This window comes from Anabas testudineus, chromosome 10 (assembly GCF_900324465.2).
Source record: "Anabas testudineus chromosome 10, fAnaTes1.2, whole genome shotgun sequence".
In the NCBI taxonomy this organism is placed as follows: domain Eukaryota; kingdom Metazoa; phylum Chordata; class Actinopteri; order Anabantiformes; family Anabantidae; genus Anabas; species Anabas testudineus.
Window position 1 is genome coordinate 13,288,173 of NC_046619.1, and position 24,773 is coordinate 13,312,945.

Here is a 24,773-nt window from a genome sequence, read left to right on the forward strand (position 1 = left end):
AAGGGGGTTCGTTGCATGGGTAGGCTACTCAAGCAGCGGTGTAACCGATCCCAGTTGCTTCCGTGGGGGCATGAGAGCTATTCCCGTCCCCTGTGGGTTGGTCACGTGCCCTTGAGGGAGCGTTTAGTACGGGGATAACGTCGGGAGGGAGCGGGAGCGCACCACCGCGCACAGCCGAGTACCGCCGAGTTGACCAGTAACATCTTCGTTTTGTTTTGGGGCGTTGTCATGTGCACTCCATAGTGGTGTGTGACACACTGATCCGTCAGGCGCCGACACTGTGTGTGTGTGTGTGTGTGTGTGTGTGTGTGTGTGATCCTTCAGCGGCGGACTCGTCCAAACTTCTTTGCCCACCAGCTGTGATCTCTCCACTGCGAGCGTCACATTGTTTCCAACCACTGCTACAAGTCGGCACGGAGCTGTCACGGCGAGTCGAGGTAGGCTGCTCTTCCTTTTATTATTAGTATTTTTTTTTTTAGAGGGGACACAGACAGAGAGCAACGTGCAAACTGATCCAGCAGGCACGCAGTTAGTTTTGTGCAATGTGCACAGCGAAGCGTGGCCGCAGTGCACGCGTTATTGGGAAGCAGTGGTACAATAATCCATACGAGCTGGAGAAGAGTGGAGTGAAAACGCTGAGTGTGATGGAGCTTTTTATTTATTTTTTGGATGGAAAACACGGCGGTAGTGTAAAGGTGCCCTCGCACATCTCTGATGTGGTGCGTCAACATGACATCATTGACCTAATGCGTGCGCTTTTATCACTGTTTCCTCTGTGAGACACTTTCACGTTACAATCGTGAACGATGATGTCTCAGAGGTTGACCTTACTGTATTTGGTTTGTGAGCGGTACTGGATGATTTTGAGGCTTGGTAAAAAAAAAAAAAAAAAGTATTTCTGGTTCCCTTGCCCTCATCATCACTGTGTACCACTGTGGGAACCTATGGATTCACCTGAGCCACGCCCCTGATACCGCTCAGAAATCCAATAGCTGATGGGAATGTTCTTCATCCTTGAAGGCTGGAAATGTGATATATCATTGTGAACAGTCATCGTACAGAGCTTTGTTTTATATGTGAGGTGAGAAATGAATAGAATAATGTTAGAATACTATTTCAGGAGACAGGAGAGCCTCTCTACCCCATAACAGTTATCAGTATGGCTACTATACAGTAAACTGTGTATTGGGCTTCAGAAAAGCAGGGTGTAAAATATCAGCTCCACATCAATAATGCAGAATGCCAAACCAACAGAGTGGGCTAGAAAGCGGGGTCCGGTGTTGGAAAGTTTTGTTTTCTTGCTCTCAATGTGTGTTTTGACACTATTAAGTCACAAATAGTTTGTTTTAAGTAACTTAGATTTTACAAACTACTAATTCTTATATAGCCCCTATAAGTGGACTGTGATGTCTGTGCTTTATGCGCTCAGGCAGCTGTTACACTTTCAAATTCACCATCTTATAGATGGAGTGATTTATTTTCTAACTCTCACTCCCTCTCTTGGTAATGTATGCTCGCTGTGGTTAATGAGACAGGTCTCACGCATGGGGCACAGCCCTCTCACAGACAGTGCTGCTATCTGGGAGAACACCACTGACACCCTCATTCATCATGCATCTACAGGGTGCTGCCTGCTCTCGTAGTCTAGCTGTGTCTCTCTCTCGCTCTCTCTCCCTAGTCGTACCCTTAGATGATAATTATTAAGACATTATAGTAGTGACAAGAGCAGTGTCTTGTTTTAAGGGAAAGACAAAGCGTCAGCCTCTACTGTACAGGTTGGGATGATTATAGCTGTAATAGTGGGTCTGTGTTCTTCGTTGATGATGCAGCTGCAACAATTTCCAAAAATAGATGCAAACACCTACAGTTGTGTACAGGGGTGTTTCTGATTGACTCCTGATTGACTCCGTAAGGCTTCATGTCTCTCACGGTATCACGATGTAAGGCTGCCTGCTCCAGCAATACAAAAACGGCCCAACCTAATGTTTTTCTAAAGGAGCAGAGGAGTTCACTGTGAAGCCATATGAAGAAAATTGAGCTGCTGGGATGCTATCGTTGTAGCAGAGCTGCCATGCAGTACTAAAATGTTTGAGATGTAAATGAGCCACATATAGTGCGACTTAACTGCCATGGTTAATTAGTGCTCTTCTGATTCAGATGCGGTGATGCTATTACACTATTTCCTCCTCTTAGATTTGCTCTGTTAAACACTGATGAGTAGACGGGATTCTGAACATTGCAGGAATCACTTAATGTTTGATGAAAACAGGAAACATCTTAATCACAGTTATGTCACAGTTAGTCTTTAACAGCTATTGGTCACGTTCTTTGTTTGTTCAGAGAGTTTCCCCACACATTTTAATCACTTTATCCTCACAGAACAGTTAACCGAAGGGACACACATCCAGAGGATGTTCTCATTCAAGCTGTCTGTCAACGGCTGATGCCAGTTTGAGTCTGAATGAGGCATTTCTCAAAGAGGCAGCCTCTTGGCTGTGCTTTCACAGGGAACCTCTTGAGACAACAGGGTGGCTGGCATGTTGTTTTGGTTAGAGTTGGCTGAAGTCAAGAACTCCATCTTACTGCGACGAGAAAAAAAGTTTGTTGTGAAACTAAAATATGATAGTTTCCATGGTTATGTTTACACTTTCCATCATTAAGAGCAATAGTGATGCACCGTACTGCGTCTTTAAAAATGGTTTAAAGATTTGGTCAATTATCAGGGATATTGTGCAATTATTGCTCAAACCTAGTTTTCTTCTCCAGAAAGGCGGTGGTTGCACTGCCGCTCTCACTCAAAGTGTTTTTAGTTTTGATGCCTCAACATTTATAATGAGACAAAAAGCATCATGTGAACTTCTCATAAGAACCTCTTCTCATCGAATTCCACTTCAACATCCTTTTCATACATCTGATTATGAAGGCAAGACACCAGAAAAATACAATTTCCTTGTGACTTAGCACCTTAAAGCTCTCCTCATCGTTTCGCTTTCAGACCTGTGTGAAATATAATCAGATTTGTACTGCGGAGTCACGGCCTGCTCCTTAATCTTTAGTGTGATCTGGTGCTGTCTACAGATTCCTCCCCCTCTGTTTTCCATCAGCATGTTGGATTATATGGAGACCAAAATAAAAACATCAAAAGCGAAATTCTTGACTTAACTGAACAAAAGGCGATTTCAGCATCCTTCTTCTAGTGGCACAATTCATTTAACGCCTGCTGTGTTTATGCATGTGGGTGCCAAGTGCATTCATGCCCGCGTGCTTCTGCGGACCCCACAGTGTGTGTGTGTGTGTGTCTGTAGATACATTTCATATCCAAAAGATTGAAATTATGACAGTGTGACAGAAAAACCTCGGGGTAGGCAGGGTGCGACTGACACTGGCATTGAACAGCACCACACGTATTTCTTTGCCAGCACAAAGGCAGCCACACATTACAGCCTCCACTCTGCATCACAGTAGTTCGCCTTGCCACTCATCAGGGGTTTAATATTCAATTATGAGGGTCCTCTAGTTCAAGCTGAGTTGGATGGCAATGTGGAAAAACCCTACTGACTGATGAGTGGATGTCTTAGCTAAATAGGCTTCCCTGAAGGAGGAACAAACGAGGCAGATGGCTTGTGGGGGTGTTAACTGATGTGGCAGGGCTTTCTTGTAGTTTTACCTTATCAGTGGTAACAGGACAACAGTGAATCAATGTTCAACCAGATCAAGCTTTAAGTAAAAGTGTGAACTTGCTTCCTCTTAAAACATATGTGTTGGTTTTCTTACTTGAAACGAAGCAACACATGAAGCGGAACACAGCAGGGATGCAAATGATATATGCATTTAAATATGTGTCAACAAAACGAAGCATGAACGGCTCACAGATACAGAAATACAGAAGGCTACTATGACTGTGTCATCCCACTGCCTATTAGGCTGTTACTGTGAAAGTCTGTCAAACTGTCACATCCAGCTGAGTCCGAAGAAGTGTACTGTGTACGTCCCACAGTGTTGTGCTGACAAACATCAAACGCACAGTTAAAGAGGCGGAGCGTGAGACGGGCAGTTCAGCATTTGCTTGGCCTCAGTGCGGGGTGGGCAACATCTCCTCTGTCAGCTCCGAGCAGATAATATTCATAGGCAGTCAGGTATTTGGACCTTGCTGGTGGGCTGATTCTTGGCTGAAAGCTGAACCAAGCTGTCAGTCAGACCAACGCTATGAGCCACTGGTGGGAGTGCAGTCCTGTCCTCGAGGGGACAGCGGTTAGAAAGATGTGCAAATCCCCAACACTGAGCTCAGACACACACACACACACACACACACACACATGCACCACCCCCACTGAAGGATTGAAGGGAAAAGATCAAGCCAGGTCATGGGAGGCTCTTTTCAAATAAATTCCTCCTTTGGGAGACTGTTGCCCCCTACATGCCCTTCATAGACAAGCAGAGATTTACCCTTGCACACACACACACACACACACACACACACACACACACACACACATGCACACACAAACATCCTGCCCTTCCCTTTGGGGAAGGATAGCAAAAACACTAACATGTGGTTGTCTATTTCATGTTTATGGGTCAGTTATCACACCTGCAGCTCCTGTGTACTGTACAGGCCTGTATGGTTTTGCCTCTGTATAAAGAAATACATCTAGTGTAAGTGTAATATGAGCCATTCAATATTTTGATATTCTTTTTATTAAAACAAAGTCTATTATCAAAATATGCTAAACACAGCACAGAGCCATACTTGGACTACAACAAGTTATTATTTTCATAACTTATGAATGAAGATAATTTTCTTATTTTGCCACAATATGAATTTAATTTATTCGAAAGTTAAAAGTGGAGGTGGAATCCATGGCAGAGCTGCTGTATTAGAGGTTGTAGCTAACATACCTACCTAACATAGTGGTCATTTAGTGTAAAGTCATTATTTTCAATATGTAATATGCCAGTATGTGAAATTTAATAAAGATACGTCTTGTACTGTCAGAACTAGTTCAGTGCCACTGGCTCAGGATCTTATCACCGGACTTCCCCGGTGTAATTATCTTAAGGCAGACTGCGTGGCTGAAGCAACATGTCCTGCATGTAGAACGGCTGAGTGATCCAACTCGGGGAGCAGAGATGCTCACGGGTACAGCGGGTACAAGTGGGGACCTACTTGAAATAATCCTAGACCTTGTCTATCCAAATTGTGTTTACTCACAGGAGGAAAACAGCTGCCACCCATTCGTACTATACGTAAATACTCAGCTATATGTAAGGAAATGAAAAGGGTTCACTCTCTAGTGCATCTGTAGCTGATGATTGCATGTCTTAATTCTAAATGAATGTGACTTACCACTTCATGAGACAAGTGTTCTTTCCTAGTTTTTGACTGAATTGCTCTATAATGAGTTTAGACTTTATTTTTGCACGAAGCACAGATTTGGAACAAACCTCCAATACTGCCAGGCTGGATTAAGCTTAATCCAATTTTTACACGCTTCCTTTTCTCAAACATGTCTCCAATTCAAGATGAAATAATCACCTATGTAGGATATGATGACAAGACACCTGAAAGTGTGTTAGATTTATTCTGCAGCCTGTATTGGTGCCACAGTGATGATCATTGTATATAAAAGCTGTTTACTTAAAACTGTCCTTGATGAGCGACGTCCTCTCCTCCCTTTGCTATGCAGCACTGTGCTAGCACTCAATGATTATTCTGTAGAGGGTGTAGAGGTTATAGTAATTTGAGTGGAACCTGAATTGAAGATGACATCCACCTCTGCTTGTCCTCTGTCACCACTTGTTCTACATACTGTCATGGCAGGGGAGGAGGCAGTGCAACAGTGACATCTTTACTTAATTCAGTGTGATAAATTGTCCTGACCTCTCTCTGTCTCGCTGACCTCTGCTGCCAAATTGCAATGTAAGGATTTCCACATACATGCATGCATGAGCGTGCTCACTTCCCCTCCTGCTCCTCTCTCTTTCTGCCTCTTCCCACACTCTGCTTTTCCTGCCATTGTTTTCAATTGAAATTATCTCAAGTCATACACACATACGTAGACCCTGCCTACTTACATGATCTAAATCTTTCCTTTGTAGTTTCTAATCATCTCCCTAGCAGTCCCTATCTGTTCTCCACGCATTGCTGCCAGTTTCCAGACAGATCTATTGATAGGAATGTTAATTATTAGGTTTAAAGAGGGACGAAACAGTTTGTCACAAGCATACGGTGCTAAATTAGAAGGTTATACGTGCGCTTTTTTCAGTGACCCCTGCTAATTGCTTAACTTCATATTTATCCAGTTCAGCTTCCAGCACGACAAACCAGCCAATCATCGTTATTTAACCAATACCTCTGTGTATCTCAGAACGCAAATGTCTTGTAAACTGACATTAATGAATAACAGTGTTTTGTAGTTGCACAGCCTACCGAGCCATAAGTATAGTGATAAATTGAACTATTACGTGCCATATAATTGTAATCTGCTATCTTAGTTCCCTTTATGGTTTGCATTCCATGTTGATTATACTTGCATAATTATAGCTGCATAAATGTACTGGCAGGGACTAATTTCACATTCCATGTTCACCACTTTGTAATTTTCCTCCTCAGTTTGAGATATAATCATGATTGGTTAGTGAATTTGGGTCATGAACATCATAAATCAGTGCAGTATATTCGAACATGTATTACACTGTATTCATGGACTTTAAGGACATTTTTTGTGCCTGTGTTAGTTGAGTATTACCTGACATAAACAGTGTGGGGAGTGATATGCCATGGCCTTGGCCTTTAAAATAAAGGCCAAGGTAGTCTCTTCCTGTGCTTAAGGAACATCTTTTCACAGCGGTTGCCAGGCTATATCTGAGAGTGCTGAAAGGTTTAAGCTGCAATATCACATGATCAAGCCAGATATGTTAATGCCATAAAACCCAATAGGATTCAAGGGCTGTACTACATTATCACTTTTATTTTAGGAAACCTTTGACCCTTAAACCTTTTCCTCAAACCTAAGTTACAACAAGGCAGGTATTAAAAAGTATTCATTCTCGTGTCTTGCAGGATATGAAACTTTGATACAGGTTTAAAACTTTAAAACGGCAATTGAATCTTATAAATCAAACATGACAGTGGTGGAGGCCCCGGAGGATCTAGTGCACTCGCCCTTCCATCCCCTATGACTGGTCAAATCTGCTCTGATCACACAAAGCAGGCTTGAACAGTGATCTTGAATGAGTCCTGCAGTTCTGACAAGCTGGGCATGTTCCAGCACTCTGGCCCTCATTCCTCTCCACCACCTCTGGGGTTTTACACCGAAAATAAAGAGTCTTCCTATTGCATCATGGCTTTTTTTTTTTTAGATTCCATGGTTAAATTCCTCAACCGACGAGAGAGGAAACTTATCCTTAGAAAACCCTAACAAAAGTAAACTCACATAACCCGCACAGCCTAAGCATCCTGGGAAAACGCTGGCAGCCCATTCTCCCCAAACCAGCACCAACACCCCCCCCCAGCAATTCTGCAGCTGTGTTGAGGATGTGATCTAAGACTTAAAAAAAGCTTTCATTCGAGCAGTACGTTTGTGTGTGAGGTTATCTGAAAAATGCCATAGAGCGCTCTGAATGTGGCTGGGTGTTGTCTTATTTTCATATGTGCTGAGATATGAAACTATGGTGATGATGACTGTGTTTGAACGGGCTGAGATAATGAAGTTATGTTGCTGCTGCCTGTGTGACTGCAAAATCTCAACCTTTGCACATTCACGTTAGAGTTGAAGGCCATTTTCCTTGTGATATCTTTTGATACCCGGTAGATTTTACACATACACGTTCATCTCATCTCCTGCCGTCAAAAGGATGAAAATGGTTCTTTTGTTTTTTTAACAACATCGCTCGACTAAATCTGAGCTATGTTTCATTCTGTTGACAAAGACAGGTGTTGACATATTTATTATTCTGATACTTGAAGTTGGCTTGTCCATATAATCCAGTTTGAGTAATAAAATCATTGTATAATTGTCTGTATACTGTATTGTATACTGCATTGTATATTGTCTCTAACAGTCACAAAAATTGTGTGGATCAGTCAGAGGCAACACTGCTAACCACTCAATTCACAAAATTGTTAGTCAATAAAAAAGTACAAAGTAATGTCATTTGACCATCACAATTCCACTGAAAAAAAGAAATTATGTATTGTTTGTGTTGGCCAACCAACAGTCAGTTTACAGTGATATAAATGCAGCATATTCTAACATTTGTGAGGGTGAAACTAGCATATGTTTGTCTTGATAAATATTTCAGCACAGGGGCGACAGGACTTATTATACTTTGCATAGTAGAATGACAGCGCTTGAACGAGGACAGCTCTCTTGTCATTCCCAGGGGGTCTGGACCCGCTCTGGCTTGTAATTAGATCCTTATTGCTTTGCATGTAAACGGTGATGCAGAGACAGTATCGTCCCTCTGCCCCTTAAATTTCTGATGGTGGTACATTTCTCAATAATGAGCCTTCACTTGTGAGCCTTTGGCTTCAAAGATGTGATCCAATCTTTTCCCACTGGACATTATGAGCACTCGCTCTCTGGTAGCCATTAAAAACTTCTTGATCCAATATGTCTTACAGTAATGCTGCTATCCCATCACCAAATAACGTGACTGTATTGTTACTTGAAGCTGCACTTTGCATTTTAGTGTCCATAAATGACAACTGTAACCTGATGTTAGTAAATTACACTTGCTGGAGGTGTAATTCTCCACTACAGCTCTTTGGATTGGAGGTGATAGAAAGAATATCTCAATGTTTTAGGAACTGTCTGTACAGTAAATATGAAGTTACAGCATGGTTTGTGTAGCTTGGCACAAAGGCTGGAAACAGGGAGCAACAGCTAACTTGTCCGTATCCAAAAGTAACACAATTATCTTAAATAGTATGCTGTTTGTTTAAATGGCACAAAAGCCTATGAGTAAATGAAAGGGGAGTCCATAATATCCAAAACAGTTGAATCTTATCCATATAGGATTGACCATTGTATTAAAGCAAGCTTTTTCTCAGCAGATGAGAATTTCTTTAAATTCAGGTCCTAACAGTGACTTTGTACCGCTGGTCCTTTCTGGCTCAGTTATTTGCCTAAATAAAATAATTATGTAAAAAGACACTAGACAGCAGGTTTATGGTGTGTTAATACCTTTTGCTAGGCAATTATCCAAAGTCTTCAGCTTGCCATTCTCACTGTAGGTACTGTAACTCAATTAACTCTGTGGTAAAACAGCTCATTCCAAGTGAGCAATATACTGTATGACCCACATTAAAATGGCTCTACATTTTCAGTGTGACTTTCTTGGGAACAAAATAGTGAAATGAATTTCTAGTTACTAGACTTATCAGAGTTTGAAACTTCAACACTTATCAGGGGGAGTCAATCGGAGTGGATCATAACAGACCTCTCCCCCAGCTTGGCCCTTTTGCTATAAGGAAGGTAGATTTTAGTATTGAGATAATGTTATTACACTTTTACATTACCTCATTGTCCTCATTTTGGAGCATTGTTTGCCTCAGTTACTTGCAGTAACAGTCTGAAATATCCCCCAGTGCACCGAGTTACTTTTATTGCTGAATTAGGATAGCAGTTTTATGTTTACCAGTCACTGCCAACCCACAGGAGATGCAGGCCTATTCTTTATCTCGCACGCTGAACTCTGCTGACAAGGGGGATGCTAATAATTAATGACATTTTTGAAATCTCTTTCAAGATGCTCTAGGAAACTGCACAAGGGGGAAAAAGGGAAAAACATAAAATGGTTTGGAGCTCGCAGCAAAAACAAAAATTCAGCCAGAGAATCAAATGGGATTTTTTTTAATTAGATTTATTTTTTCTTATTTAGGCCAGCCATCTTTATGTTCCACTTTATGTCCGGACTCATAATTAAAGAGACATCAGTTGAAGGATGAGTTTTGTCTGATGAAAATCTGTTTGAAAGGATTTCAACATCTTAATCAAAATCAAAACAGATTTACCCTGTACACTGAACAGCGTGAGGCTCATATTATAGATACCAGTAGTAATAATGTCTAAAAGCCTAATTTTTAGGCTAATCTGATATCTTTAGATGCCCATTGGTTATATACCCACTTCCTTTAAAATACAGTTCTTAATCAAGTCAAAGTTGCAACTTCATTGTGCACAGTATACTGTAATAAGAAGTACACGACTTTATACCAGAAAAGATCAGCAATGAGGTCAAACAGGTGCTCAGGTGTTCAGTATTTAATTTCACTGAAAGTATTCCAGCTATTACAATCATTTACATGCTGAAAGGACTGATGAAGTAGGGTGGAGTAGACACTGGAGAGTGATGCAGCCTGGAGGAACAGTGGAGAGATGAAACAGATGGAGAGAGAGAAGCAGACGAAGAGGGATGACACTGGTGGGAGACAGAGGGGGGAGGGCTGGGGACTAAGGGACAGTTTGGTGCTCAGTAGGTGCTCCCATAAGCCTCAGTGTCCTCAGCAGCAATTACAGTGTATACACACACACAGACATGCAAAGCTGTGGCCTTTGTACTTTTAAGAAGAGGCCTGTTTCATAATGGATTTTGCAGTACAAGGCTAGAGTATATTGAATTTCAGCAGCAACAGCAACTGAAGCTTCAGTAGCACTGTTATTCAATACTGTGCAGAGAGACAGCAGAGTGCGGCCCCTTTTTTTATTTTTATTTTTTCTGCTGTATTCACACTACATATTTCCTTTTACAGCCGTAGGTGACGTGTGTGTTAAGCTTCTGTTTAACGCATGCTATAGTTGGTAACATGCCCTCAAACCTGTCTGGGTCCCACGTATGCATGTTTATGTACGTACGAGTGAAGCATTAGAGGAAATGTTCTATTTTGATGCGTGGCTGTAAAATGTTAGTCGACGGGAACATTCCAGTCATGGTGAGAAAAATATTTAAAGGATTAGAAAGATCTGTGCCATGTTCAAATGTTTAAAGAGGTAGCGTGTTTAAATGTAACTGGAAATCTTCTGTGGGCTGTAGAACATAGTCAGAAACCTTCTTCACCATCGCTCGTATGTTTTAATTAATGTGAAACAGTGATGTGAAAAATCTTTCATCTGTGTTTCATGGAATATGATTTCTATTGATTGAAACAGAGACAACTGGACAAAATGTTTACACAATAATTAAATGATGATGAATGATCAGTGTAATGATCGTGTTCACACACAGATCAAATGACAAGATATAATTACAGATTTAATCAGTCTGTTTATAATTAATTTATTTAACATATTATATGAGTCATTGTACTAATGTTGTTGTTAATTATTCATGTTAATATGTAGTTAATCTCTTATGAGAACTGCCTATGGCTCTTCCTGTTGTAAATCATTATACTGTAGCCTCCATTCTTCCATTCTCCTGCCCCCTTTTACTTTGAAACTCAACCTTTTAATTTGTGTGTATACATTTTCAAGACAAGTTCTAGCATATTTACTGTGATCAGCTGTCATAAAGCCTTACGAGAAGTTTTGTGTAGGAATAGGGAAAAATAAAAAACAACCTCTGATGACTTTTAAAGCTAATAGATAACAAATTGATTTTGAGTAATCTTCTGTAATCACCTGTATGAGTTTTGCACAACACTTTGGGAGCAGTTTACTTGTGTATTTGTGTGTACTTTCAAGGAAACACTAGATGGCACTATGGGTACATAATCCCCTGAAATCTCATTGCTTTGCTTCCCTTACCTCCCTCACTCACTCAGACAGAATCTCAAACAGGATTTTGTTGTGTCATGTAAAGGGAATAATTAGGAAGCATTTTAACATGTTTTTATATTGGAAAAGCAGAATCTTAAAGCACCTGTCTGTGTTGTACATCTACTCAGATGTGTGCATGCCCATGCGCTTGTTTCCTATTCCTGTATTTGCTTTATTATTGTGTTGCTGGCTTCTATTAATAAATGCTATCATTTTGTAAATCCACGTTTTCCTGGATATGATGTTGCCAGTGGAAAGGTTGTGCGTCTGTGTGCATAGTAGGTGTTCATAACATCGCGGGGACACAAAGTCTGTGGGTATGTTTGTGTCTGCTCTTGATCTCTTTAAGCAGATTGTTCCTCAGCTAAGGGATCTGCCTCATAAACGTGTGTTTTGTGTCATGCACTTAATCTGCTCCATGTTTGGGATTAGCCTTTCTGTCCACAGAGTGGATGCTCTATATTCTGTCCTCCGCTCTCTTCTTCTCCTCTCCTCTCTTCTTTTGCATATAAATCGCACTTTCATCCCTAGTGCTCTCCTCCTCCATTGCCCCTCTCTTACTCTAGTTCCTCTTTTTCCCTCACACACTCCCATATGGACCTCCAAATAATTACCAATGCAATCTAGACTTTGCCTTGGTGCATCAATAAGCAATCTGATCATTGATTAAAAAAAAATCTGATTCTGCTGGAATATTTTTCAGATACTATTGAACATTAGTTTGTTTCTACTGTTGGGAATTAGCATACTTATACTGCAGCACATTTCAGTCAAACATCATTACATTAATATCACTGTAGAGTAATGAGGGTTTGGCTTCAGACGGCAAAAGCTAAAGTAAGCAAGTGAGAAACACTGATCAAGCCCAGGACAAGGAGGAAAGCACTGTATCCTTTTGCTAATGACCAAATAGCTTATCCTCTTGTATTGTGTGCAGGGGGTCATGGGTCTGTTGCTCACTGTACAGAAAAGCCCACAGCTTAGTGTAGTTGATCAGCTGTCTAGGTAGTGTAGTACAGCCTCAGACAACGGATTACAATATGTGTAGATACTGATGATGAGTAACTGCACAAATATGGACAGTCAAATATGCAAAATGAAAATTTGTAGAAATATTATTATGTTGATGATTCTGATTTGTTATGGGTCATGAACCCTTTTCCATCATTGATAATGTGTTGACTCATCACTGAAGAGAGGACATCTGTACATCCTACTCAGTGAATAACCTTTTCTTTTGGACAATGTTAAAGTAAGTAAGTACTTAAGTTAATTAAACGGATGCTGTTTGTGACAGCACAGTTTGTGACTGACCTCTTCCTGCTTCGTATAGATGATGCTGTTTGATACTTTTCTCAAAGCTGTTGGGTTTTTGCCTTTCAGTGACCTTTTCCTGAACAAAACTAACAGATCAATCATCGAACGAGCTGTATTAGTCTTTAACGAGCAGCATGTTATCAACTCCAATGTTTACGCATGCTAATTAAGGCACTCCAGAGTCAAGAGAGTTGCCTGGCAGTGTGTGTGTATGTGTGTGATGACGCTCAGAGAGCACACAACAAGGCCCCTAGACACAACAACACAAGGACAGCTTATCCACTCTACGCAGAAAGAAGAAAAATGTAATTGATTTTATTTCCGTCTATGATGACCCACAATGAGGAAGTTTACACTGAGATTAGTAAGAGAGAGAAAGTAGCTGGTTAAGTGATTTATAAATTCTCATACAGATGGCTGTTAGAGGAGTGCTCGAGGCAGCTGTGCTCTTCAAGGTGTCTTGGAGTAAAGTTGCCAGCCTAGCGATATTTTAAAGATGAGAGTATTGGGAACAGGCCTTGGAGAAAAACTATGACATGGCAATTTCTCCACTTCTAACAAGGAATGAAAATAGCAGCTAATGAAAGGCTGCGCCAGGCGTGATTTTTAATGCAAACACAGAATTCAATCCACCCCCAACGAAAAAGAGATGGATTAAGATGGGGTTAATGGAAACGTAAGAGTCAAATTTAGAAGCAGGGTGTCTTTAGCACTAACAGTGACTAAATCTAGTGTTAGGGGTCATGATGGAATTTTCTTGTGTTCATAATAGGAACTATTATTTTATTCATCATTTTAAGTAAAGATGTTTCTTACCTTTTTTTACCTCCAACTGAAAATACGTGTAGCCTAGTTAGTGCCTGTGGGATTCACTGAAGTAGCCTTGATTACAGTAGTTTAATCATAGTCTCAAGGCTTCACAAAAGGTTTCACAGACATTTCATCGTAAGATGAGTGTAACTTGAAGTAAGCCATTGTGTAATGTGGATGTCTGGTAGCACTCTATGAGGCAGAGACACATCATTATAACTGGGGAATTAATAATACTGATGTGCTAGTCAGTGGCACTGGCATATTAAGATTAACAGCCCACTTTTAGTCTCTACTGTCAGGAAAAAAAAAAGCAGGCCTTCTGGGATAATGAACGAGAACATGTTTCTTAAAGTCTTTGATACATTTTGTAGACTACACAAAACTCAGTCTTTCGCTTCAAGCATTTAACTCCGAGTTGGCAGATGGTTCTAGTGACATATTCATTTCCAGGCGTACAAGACAGCAGCGTCTAAAAAGGATCAGCCTTAGAATCAAATATTAATTTCCTGTTCCGAAAGACCCCTTTTCAGTATTTCACCATGGCCTGGGCCTTTGGTACTGTCCATTTGGTTTGCTGTAATTTGGATGGACGAAAGAGACTCTTTGTTGGATCTGACACATACAGGGATGGATCGCTCACTGTGTATGGTACGGTGCATTCACAAAACGCTTGTGGAAACACACATGGACTTAGACGTGCATGTATGCATGTAACTACCACTTCAAATGTGTCTTACTTGTAGCTGTAGTCTTTTCAAAAGGTCCTTTGATAGTGGCTGTAAGATCTCCTGCTTGGTGTGTTTGGCGGCGCTCCTCATGCTGCTATGAAAGACAGTCCATTTATTTATGCCCGTTCCCAGAGCCCCAGCAGCTTGGCTCCCCAACACTTCCTCAAAGAAAATGAACAAAGGGCATATTCTGTCACAAGTGTGTGGAGGGAAGAGAAAATGTGCATGTGCGAATGCATGTGAGTGAGAATATTAAACTTAAAGTGTAGAGAATCTACACTGTGTGCATCCAGTTGAAAGATCCTTGTGTGGTAGCATTTTTTTTTTTGTCCATTTGTGCATTTGTGTGGGTGTCGTGAGCCTTCTGTATGTGACAAGCACCGACTCGAGGGAAATACCCACCAGATGCACAAAGGGTCTGTTTCAAGCCCCGCTCTTTAGAAGGTCATACACCAAAAATGCAGCAGGGTGGGTAATGGGTTACACTGGGATAGATTAGCTTGAGGGTTTTCGGCTTTGATTTGAACCATGGGAACCAGGTATGACTTCTCGTGTTGCTGGTTTCATTCATATGATGGTGTTAATTCCCACAATATGAACAGACAGCGTATATGTGAGGCCATTTCAGGTCATTTTAGCATCGGTTTTTATTGTTGACTGTCCCAAAGGGCTGATTCCTTTTGCACCCTAGTGCTGACTCTAGTGAAACTCGAGTCAATCTCTCCCCTTTCATTGATACTCACATACTCCCAGGGCACTTTAATGCCTTTGTTCACTATGTTTTTTATTCAGTAATTGTCTGTTATATCTGTCTCTCTCTCGTTGAGCAGCTTCGTAGTTTTCTACAGTTTCATTTGAACAAAGACAAAAATGATTTTGCAATATATTAGATATAAGATATTCTCCTTGTGGCCATAACGCCGGGTGCAGTTTTCCATTCTGAAGCACGATTATTGTATTAAACCAAGACTGAAAAAGCTCAGATCAAATCATGTGCTGATTAATTATTGGTCAGTTGAGTAACTACTTACCGACTGAACCTTTCAGTTCTAACTGTGACTTTCAACTGTGATTGGCCGAGCTTCCATCTCTGCAAACCTGCAAACTTTAATTACATAGTGTAACAAAAGAATGTAGTTATAATTAGTTTGGGGTGTGATAATTTGATTAATTAAATCCTGTGCTGAACTACAGCTTAAACCAGTTCTGGAGGCTTCTTTAGTCAGACCTCTATATACCTTGATACAAAGGCATCAACCACAGCTCTGTCATTGTGTCCTTAGTTGCTCTCCATCTATTGTAAACTCTGAGATTCACCACTTGAGGATATCACAGAAAAAAAATCTAAGAATCAAGACTGCATGTGGCCTCTTGAAAAATGTATTCATGTTCTGAAATGTAGACTGAACTTCCAAGCTACAGTGAAAACATGACATGTGTTTAAAAGTGTGTGTGTGTCGGGGGGTTATCCCTATGCTTGTATCAAACTTTCTTCCACCCTGCTGGGATTCCAACTCTGCTGGGCCAATTTCAACTCGACGTCTGTTAACACATTTAAAGAAATGGGGCGCTAGTTAAAAATAGCTTGTCCCTACAATTTATGTCCATTTTGAAGGCAACATTACACAGTCCATTTACTGCCTCCTCCTTTTTTAAAAAATGTTTTTTTGTATATTTGGCAGAATCCTCTTTATCTGTACCATGGGAGAAGAGAAATTTAAGCTTGTTCTGAATTGATGTAATGAATCCTCAAACGGTGACTCATTACAGCTAATTTGAAAGTACGATACTTTTCAGTCTGGGAGAGAAAATGCAGGTTGCATTCACAATTTAGATCACCTTATTCAAAGCATTGTGACATTCATCACTTTCTGTGTATTGGTGCATGCTTCAGCAATCGCACTCTCTCTCTCTCTCTCTCTCTCTTTGTGCCAGGGATCGGCACTAGCCTTTCCAGGCCCCGGTCACGTCTCCTTTCTGCTTACATGTCCACACTGCTCGGCCTTCCTCTCTCTATCCACCACAAGGCTCCATGCCTCATTCTGACCCTTCACAGGCTGCGTGCCCATGGATAAAGGGAGAAAATTACACTGAAATGAGCCTGAAAACATGTTCAAGCAGCAGCCCTCCATAAAGCCAGCCATCTGTAATCTTCTTCTTGGCATTATCAGGCACTGTAGCGCCCTCTCTTATTCATCTCTCTTTTTTTGTTTCCCTTGTTCCCGTGTTTTCACACCACACCACCCCACACTTGGTAAAATTAAATGCGTGCCACTTGTGCCTCCCTTTCACACTAGTTGTGCTGGAGGTTGGAGTAAGTTGTTTGAATAGCTGTCATGTTCCAGAAGAGGTGCAGAAAATGTTCACATCAGTCTCTCTACCCCAGCGACTCACTGCAAGTTGGGGGATTTTTCAAGGACATGCAGAACTACATTCATATTCATGCATGGTGATCAAATGTAAACGATTACCCATAGGATTATAGCAGCAGCAACATTTCCTCTCACTCCCAGATTTTAGGGCCTCGTTTTTAGAACACTTTTATTCTTGGCAGTGCAAGACCACAGTTTGAACATCAAAGTCAGAGCGACAGTGGGTTTTGGCTCAGAAATGCAACAAGAGCTAATATGATTTTGTAGAATACAGCTCATCATCCTTAAGTCAGAAAATTGTCCTTCTATAATTACTGCTGCAGCTGCTTTTTAGCATTTCCAAAGAGCACGTTGACAAAGTACTGTATAAAAGCAAAAATGTGGTGTTTATATATTTTGCTTTACAGGAAATATGCATTAGTACCTTTCCTGCAAGAAGGGTTAGCAGTAAAGAAGCTATTTAGACCTTTGAGACTGGAACACTGGTTACAAAAGCATGTATGCATAAATTGGAGCAACATTTGTTTTACTAGTGCCAACAATATGTGATGATGGAACTGCACTGTATTGGGCCTTTAATGACTGATTAAACAGCTGAAGACGAGTAAATTGTGCATTTTTCATTGATTGTCTTTGTTCTGCGAGCCTGTCTTGATTGCTCCTTCCTCTGTGAAGACACAAGCCTTACTCTGCCTTATTCTGTTCCAGCAACAAATCAATGACAATGTCTCTGATCAAAGAGTGGGATACATCCCTAAAACAACATCAGGCTGCATATAAAATATTTAGGTGGCGCAGAGGAAGACAGTAGAGCAAGAACAGAGTTAAATGGAAGCTGCAGGAAGCACTGCAGGGAGAGGAACGAGATTACTCCCACTCAGCAACCTTCTTCTCTTGGTGGAGTGTTTGATGTGGGCTTGTATATGCTTTTTAAATAGGTTTCCTTTACTATCTGTAATGCTCTACATTTTCTTTCTCCACTGTTCCTTCTGAGCATTTCTGTCCTCTTTTGCTTTTCTCCATCTCTCTCACTAATGTTAGACATCTGTCCATCCCATAAGTCATCTTGGCCCAAATATGACTCTCACGCTCAGTGTCTGTTGTGATGGCTCACTAATCCAAGTTTTGTTTTTGTTTTTTTTGCCTTTTAAAATATTTTTCAGATTCTTGTCCTGTGCTGTTTTTAAATAGCACACTCAAATTAGAGTATTCATATGATGAGAAACTAGTAATTTATTTGGTTGCACATAGTCTGGTTTGCACATCAAAAAGGAAGACTATTAGATGTTCTTTACAAATAAGGAGCTTATTAATAATGTAGCAGAACTGAGCCACTGTTAGCATGTTGCATTTGGGCTATGCTTTCATCTGTGAGGAGGTTCTGTTCACCAGAGCTGTTTGCTCCCCTACTACATAACAATGAATCATTTCTAACTCACACCTACAGTCATTTACATGAAATACATATTACTTTTACATCAAAAAACACAATAATAATAATAATAATGATAATGATAATTTGCTGGCTTCCACACTAAATTAAACATCAGCTGACCCAGCAGGACTATCTGGCAGTTTAACTGTACTGGTCAGTGTCTCTCAGAACATGTGCCCAGAATACCACTGACCCAGTTAATAAAGTTTAGTTTGGTAAATGAATCTGAAGATTTTCTGAGTCTGTATTTTTTCAACATAGCAGTGCTGACATTATCCTGTTTATGTGGAGACCACATTTATTGCAACTTCCTCCTGCAATTTGAAACTGCAAAACAATACAAAAAAGTACAGGTTTGAAAAATGGACGGAGATGAGATGTTGAAATGACCAAACAAACCTTAGCCTATAGATCCACACAAACAGATACTGATAAATACTAAATACTGCTGACGATGTCTAATAATAGAACAAAGAAGCATCAATCGATTTAAACAATATATATGTACTAGAAGTAGTAGGCTGTATAAGTTGAAAAGCTGATTAAAGACAATGTGTTCTGCAATAACGATGCCCCGGTGTGAGTTTTAGAAGGGTGGTAGAGAGGAACAGCTGCTTGGTGGAAAGCTATTGTTGCTTTCTGTTTGGTTGAGCTGCAGAAATAGGCGAAATATGCTCATTCTGTACAGGGGGTAAACACAAGACTCTGTTTGTGCAGCCTGATTAGGCTTCAGTTTGTTCCAAATAAGACTGCTGCGCATGGCTGCCACATCAGATTCAAATAGGATCTGTCACATGTATATTTCAATGTCAAAAGGAGTGAAACAGGACAGAGGAATTCTGTGAAGTAGAACTTCTGACTTTACTCTCATTACTGTAACAAAGTAGACTTGTTGTGTACTGAATAAAACCAAGTTTAACAAATCCATTGTTAAAGTTTGTTTGTCACTTAGCATTCTTTGTTAAGCAGGTGCAAAAAAGGGACCATACACTTCAAAATAGGGACTTCCTCAAGAACTAAATAATTACTCAAAATAAATTTAAAATTACTTGCTTTTACTATATTTTAAGTAATTTCACTTTTATTTGAGTACAATTTCATCATAGTTATAATATTACACTCTTTACACCTCTAGATGTAGGTCAAGTGTGTCTGAGAGCCTGATGCTGTAATGATTTATTTGTAGAGCTAATTTAGCATTAAAGAAAACTCCCCACTGAATCCTCAAGGTCATACTGCTCTGAAAAAGTATGTTTGTGAGTTTGTTAGGTGATTTTCTCATTAGTATTAAACATGTGATCTGTATACCAAAACTAAACTGGGAATAACTCTCCACATATTAAGATCAAGGCTGTTATTACCTGTCTTCCTAGTCAGGTTTCATAGTCATTTGTCAGGACTCTCTCCTGTCCATTAAATCAATCAAACCAGCTCAGCAGCAGTGTGGGTTATAAGTGTAGCAGCCACGATAAAGATGACACTACCATTAAAGGGTTAATTTAGTTTTGCTGCTGCATGGCTGAATTCAGCAATGCTAACAGATTTTGAGCCTGACTTTGAGCCAACTCCGTAAAGTTGGAGGCTCTTAGTTAAAAGGCGAGCCCTGTCCTCTGAGTACAGATGCTACAGAGAGCCTTGAAGCTGATAATTAAAAGTGCACCCGACTGAGGAAAAAAGTCGACAGTCATTAAGGTGAGAAGTTTGGCCGCCCTGAACAGTCTACATAGTGACTGAGACCTGGCTATAACTAGCGATGCATTACAGAAAGGCTTGGTTATGAGCTACAAGTGCACACCACAGTCCAAGTTCATTAAAGTACGAAGTATATCTCATTATTTTTACAATGCCAAACTTGTAATGTAATTTAGCAGAAATTTGTGCCACGTGCAACTAAAGCTCATATGGTGACATTCAGACCACAAACGACATGGTTATGTTACTACTGCTCTAATTCTAATAGCTCTATTTCTCTTTCTTCTCTGTTCTATTTCCCATTTCCTTTATGTAATTTTGAGAATATCCTCATAAGCATGCTCATCTTTAAACTTTTTCAAACCCTCTCATGAATGTCTTTTCAGTTCCACTGAAAATGAGGCTTAATTTAATCTCTAAACACCGAGTCTCTAAAGGCCATTCATTTTGAGCAATTTCATTGCATTGCATCATGCAAATATAGGCCCTTAAATTTAGTCACAGTTGCTCATGTTAACATGATTTGGAGTGCATTGTTAGTGTCAAGACAGGACCAGAGAGGCTATCATACACAGTATCTGCACTTTGTTCTTCTTGGATTACAGCATTTTCTCACCTTAATAGAAGTTTGGACCGTTTTTGTTGTTTTGTTTTTGTTTTTTTGGTGATTTAATTGCGACCCACTTAATGTCAGTCTCCTGTCAAGCTACCTGAACAGCATGGGATGATTCTACCTGCTAATTGCATTCTGCTAGTATTAAATCCTAGACTTAATTTCAAACACAGATAAAATTGTTGTGAAGGGAAATGCAGAAAATTAGTATACAATCCAGTCAAGCTGAAATTCCCCTCCAACAATGAATGGAAACTTAATAATCCTCAAATATAGAGTAGTAGTAATTACCTTTAAAAACAATGCCAAGTTGTGTCATAGCCATGTTGAGCTGCACAAACAAACCTGGTGTTTTCGAAAAGAGCTGTTACTGCTTGCCCCATGCTGGGAAAAAAGGTTGATGGTTTGCGTACAGCGTTTGTATTCTGTCGTGAGTGAGGTCATTGCAGGAAGCCGAGTGAGGATGTGTGAAAGTTTCCCTGGTGATACAAAGTGGCCCCTGTGTGTTGTGGTGTAGCTGATAATAAGCATAGATGTGTGCGCCGAGCTAATTCTGGAAGAGGCAACCAACGCCCTTTCCCATAAAATGGTCGCCCCAAGACTTTTGAGTTTCCCTGAGAGGTTCCCACCAAAACAAATTTGAGCGCTGCTCTTTTGACATTGTGTCACCCGGAACAAAGATACAGCAAACTTGTGATTTGTGTAACTCCAGCATTTTTATCTGATATCAATATTGTATAGCGGTGAACTAAAGGAAATAATTCACTCCGCTCTCATCTTGAGTAATATTGATAATGTTTGTAGCTTTCAGTCTGTTCTGTTCCATCAAACCCTTGACGGTTAATTTACTCTCATGATTTGAAAAATGCAAGATGCCCAACCAGAGGTGGAGTGGTCCAAGCACGACGACAGTTTCTGTTCAGGCAGGATAATTGAATATAGGGAACTAGTCATCACTCTTGTCCTTTGTGTTTTATTCAAACTAACCAATGTCAGCGGAGTTCAAAACTCATTAGCCCATGTGCATTGCACCACTGACATTTATCTGTGCATGATACTCCATTTTTGCATATTAATAGTTGATTTGTGATGGCCTTGAAAAGGGAGACATGTTAATTTGATCAAGACAGATAGGGTGTTGGTGAAATATTAAATTGTTTTTGTCAGGTATTGAGTGGGTTTGTCACTAAAAAGTGGCCACCTCCAGTCCCTAGGCTGGCTAGAAGAATGTGGTCAGGCAAAGTGAAGGTTTGAACTGGTGTCAAGGTTCAATCTGCAATTTCTGCTCTGGCTCAGTACTGCACTGGGTGGATCTCAGTGGCTACGAGTTGGAAACTGTGGTTCTGAGTCTTGGAAAACAACAAACTACTCAGCCAATTTTTTTTCTTCAAGGAGTTAAGCCAAAAAAAAAAAAAAAAAGAGAAGAACTAACACGATCAGGGCTAAAAATGCTGACATGTCAGTAATCCACTAAGATATTAGTAAAATTTTATTTCACAAATTAATTTTATCTTTTTGCCAAACCAGTCAGTGGTCTGATAGGTTTATGATCTATCCCTGAAAGGTTTGTTACTGCCGAACACATGTGGCTCAAACAAGGTCAGCTCTGTTTTCTTACAGCCATCAACAGATAATGAGAAAAAACACACACTTTTTACTTTTGAATACTGCCACGCTGCGAGTGACATTGGAGAATATACACTTTGCCCTGTGGTCTAATGACAGAAGACAGCTCAGTCAGTTAATCAATCATCAGCTCAATTATTTTGTTCACCCTTTTTTTTCTTACTCTGCACTTCTAACCATAACAATTTGTGTCATTTGTGACAGAAGCCATAGGTCAGGAAGCTTAGCTGGGACGTTGATTCTAGTAGGTTGGTCTCATCAAAGCAATATCTCTTATATATTTAAAAGCGAACAGGGAGGGAATTCATGATAATTCAAGAGTTATTTTATGGGTTGGACGTTTTCCTCTGGGTATCTCCCTGATTGTCTCCCTTTTCTGGCTACAGGAAGAGAATGGTGGGCTGATACCATCATTGTTGTCAGCAGTAGTTGAGAACCAAAGTGAAAGGGGAAGAGAAAAGACACAGGAAAAGGGAGAGGTGAGCAAGCCATGTTGCTATTCTGTTCACAGGTTGATGACAAACCTGTTTCCAAGCGACACACAGTATTTTCCTATTACATTAAAGGGACGTGTTTGGCATCACCTACCCTATTAATGCATGAATGTGCTGACCTCTGCTTTTTACAGCCACACCTGTTTCTATTCAGAGGAACCAAATGTTCCACTCATACTAAATAGTTTCCTCTTGTGAGAGGTTGTGGGTGTTAAACAACTGCACCCAGCGTTTAAGATGTTACTTGGATGTAAGCAGTCCATACAGTGGGGGGGACAGTGTTATATAACTAAAGAGGGAGATGGAGTGTCTGTACTCTCAGCAGGACATCAAGAATGGTTTCAAAGGGTATAGGTCTTTGCCAGAGGAGCATGTCTTTCAAAAGGTTTTGGGGGCTCTGAATCACTTCTCTGCTCTCTGTAAATGATGTGGTTCTGTTGGCCTTTATCACACCTCTAACCTCTAGCAGGTCAGCTTTGCAGCCGAGTGTGAAGCAGTCGAAATGAGTCAGCTTTAAGCCTCACGGTCTGTTTGAAAACAATGGATTGAGTGACCCGAGTGAAAGAGCTCAAGCGTTTTGTTCACAAGTGACAGTAAAATTTAGTGTGCAGTTGTCGGGCAAATTGATGCAGCTTCAGCAGTAGGTGTATGGGTTGATATGTTTCAGTCCTCATGAGCAGAATGCAGGAAAACAAGCTGACAAAATGAGTTTACACTGTAGACTGTAAGGCTTCAGTTGATGTGGTTTGATAAGGTTGCCTCCTGCTTCCTGGCACATTCAAGTTGAAGCCGACAGTTGGATGTGCCAGAAATATCCTGGTGGGATTATAGATTTGATCTGGCTTGGTATGCCTCAGAATTCCCAGGAGAAGCTGGAAGACTTTGCTGGAGAGAGTTGTGTCTGGACTACATCGCCTAGCCTGCTGCCACCACCAACCAGCCATGAATAAGTGCCAAAAAATAGATGGATGGATGGATTTAGTTGATGAGTAATAAATTACAGGATTTTAGAAATAGGTTTTTTATCCTGTCACTGAGCCATACCATTTACCTGAGTCTAACTATGTAGAGTATCTGTATTAAAACCAGTATGTGTAGATGTAAACATGCTTATATCCTTTTTCAACTTACTTTTAATAAGCATAAATGCCTCTCTACAGCTTCCTAGAGGATGTCTAACAACCTCTTCACGCCCAGAGACTATGGTTTGTTTTCCCCCTTGTTATGGTTTGTTTTGTCTAGAATTAATTTTGTCATTTGGTCTCGTAATCGCACTTGGGTGTGGACCAAAACAACCGCACTGAAACCCCTAAAAAGAGGTGGTCTTGATCCAAATCATCTAACGAACTCTGGTGTGGTCCTCGTGGTAAGAGAGTATAGCGAACCGAAACAGGACCAAAAGCTTTGACTCGCATAATTTGAAGGCACTGGATTATATTTAGATGTTACTTTAATATACTGCAGGATGACTCACGCACAAATGCCTCACAGACGTCTGGTTTGATGATTGTGCCAATGATGTAACTTCATAAACAGTCACCTGGTGTATGACCAACATGCAATAACTTTACTTCAATAACTTAATTTTACTATTTCCATAGAAAAATGCAGTAGTGCTCAGCACAGGACCTTCTTCCTGTATTTACGTTTTTGTTACCAAGGCAGACACATCTGAAGCCACACATATTATAAAACTGCAAATATTCAGCTGTGTGTTATAATTGAATGTTAATCCGGTGTTAGTTTAAAGCTCTGAAGTCCACTCTGCACAGGCCCTGAAACTGTTTTACTGTTGAGATTTAGCTGCTAATTATTCTACTAACAAATATGTTGTAGGAAAGCATCATCACATTTTCTGTGAAAAGTGAAACATATATATATACATGTACTTTTTCCTTTTTTACAGTGTAATATGTATTAT

General features: G+C 40.4%; 1 protein-coding gene across 2 annotated transcripts in view; it reads left to right on the top strand.

Annotated features, from left to right (window-relative positions):
- Positions 1–238: 238 nt before the first annotated feature.
- The window catches only part of mid2 (midline 2), a 116,397-nt gene continuing 91,862 nt past the window's right edge, over positions 239–24,773 (top strand). For both annotated transcript variants that reach the window (XM_026358317.1, XM_026358318.1), the window contains exon 1: positions 239–437. The gene's annotated coding sequence lies outside the window, so the exon portion shown is untranslated. The remainder of the gene's footprint in view (positions 438–24,773) is intronic.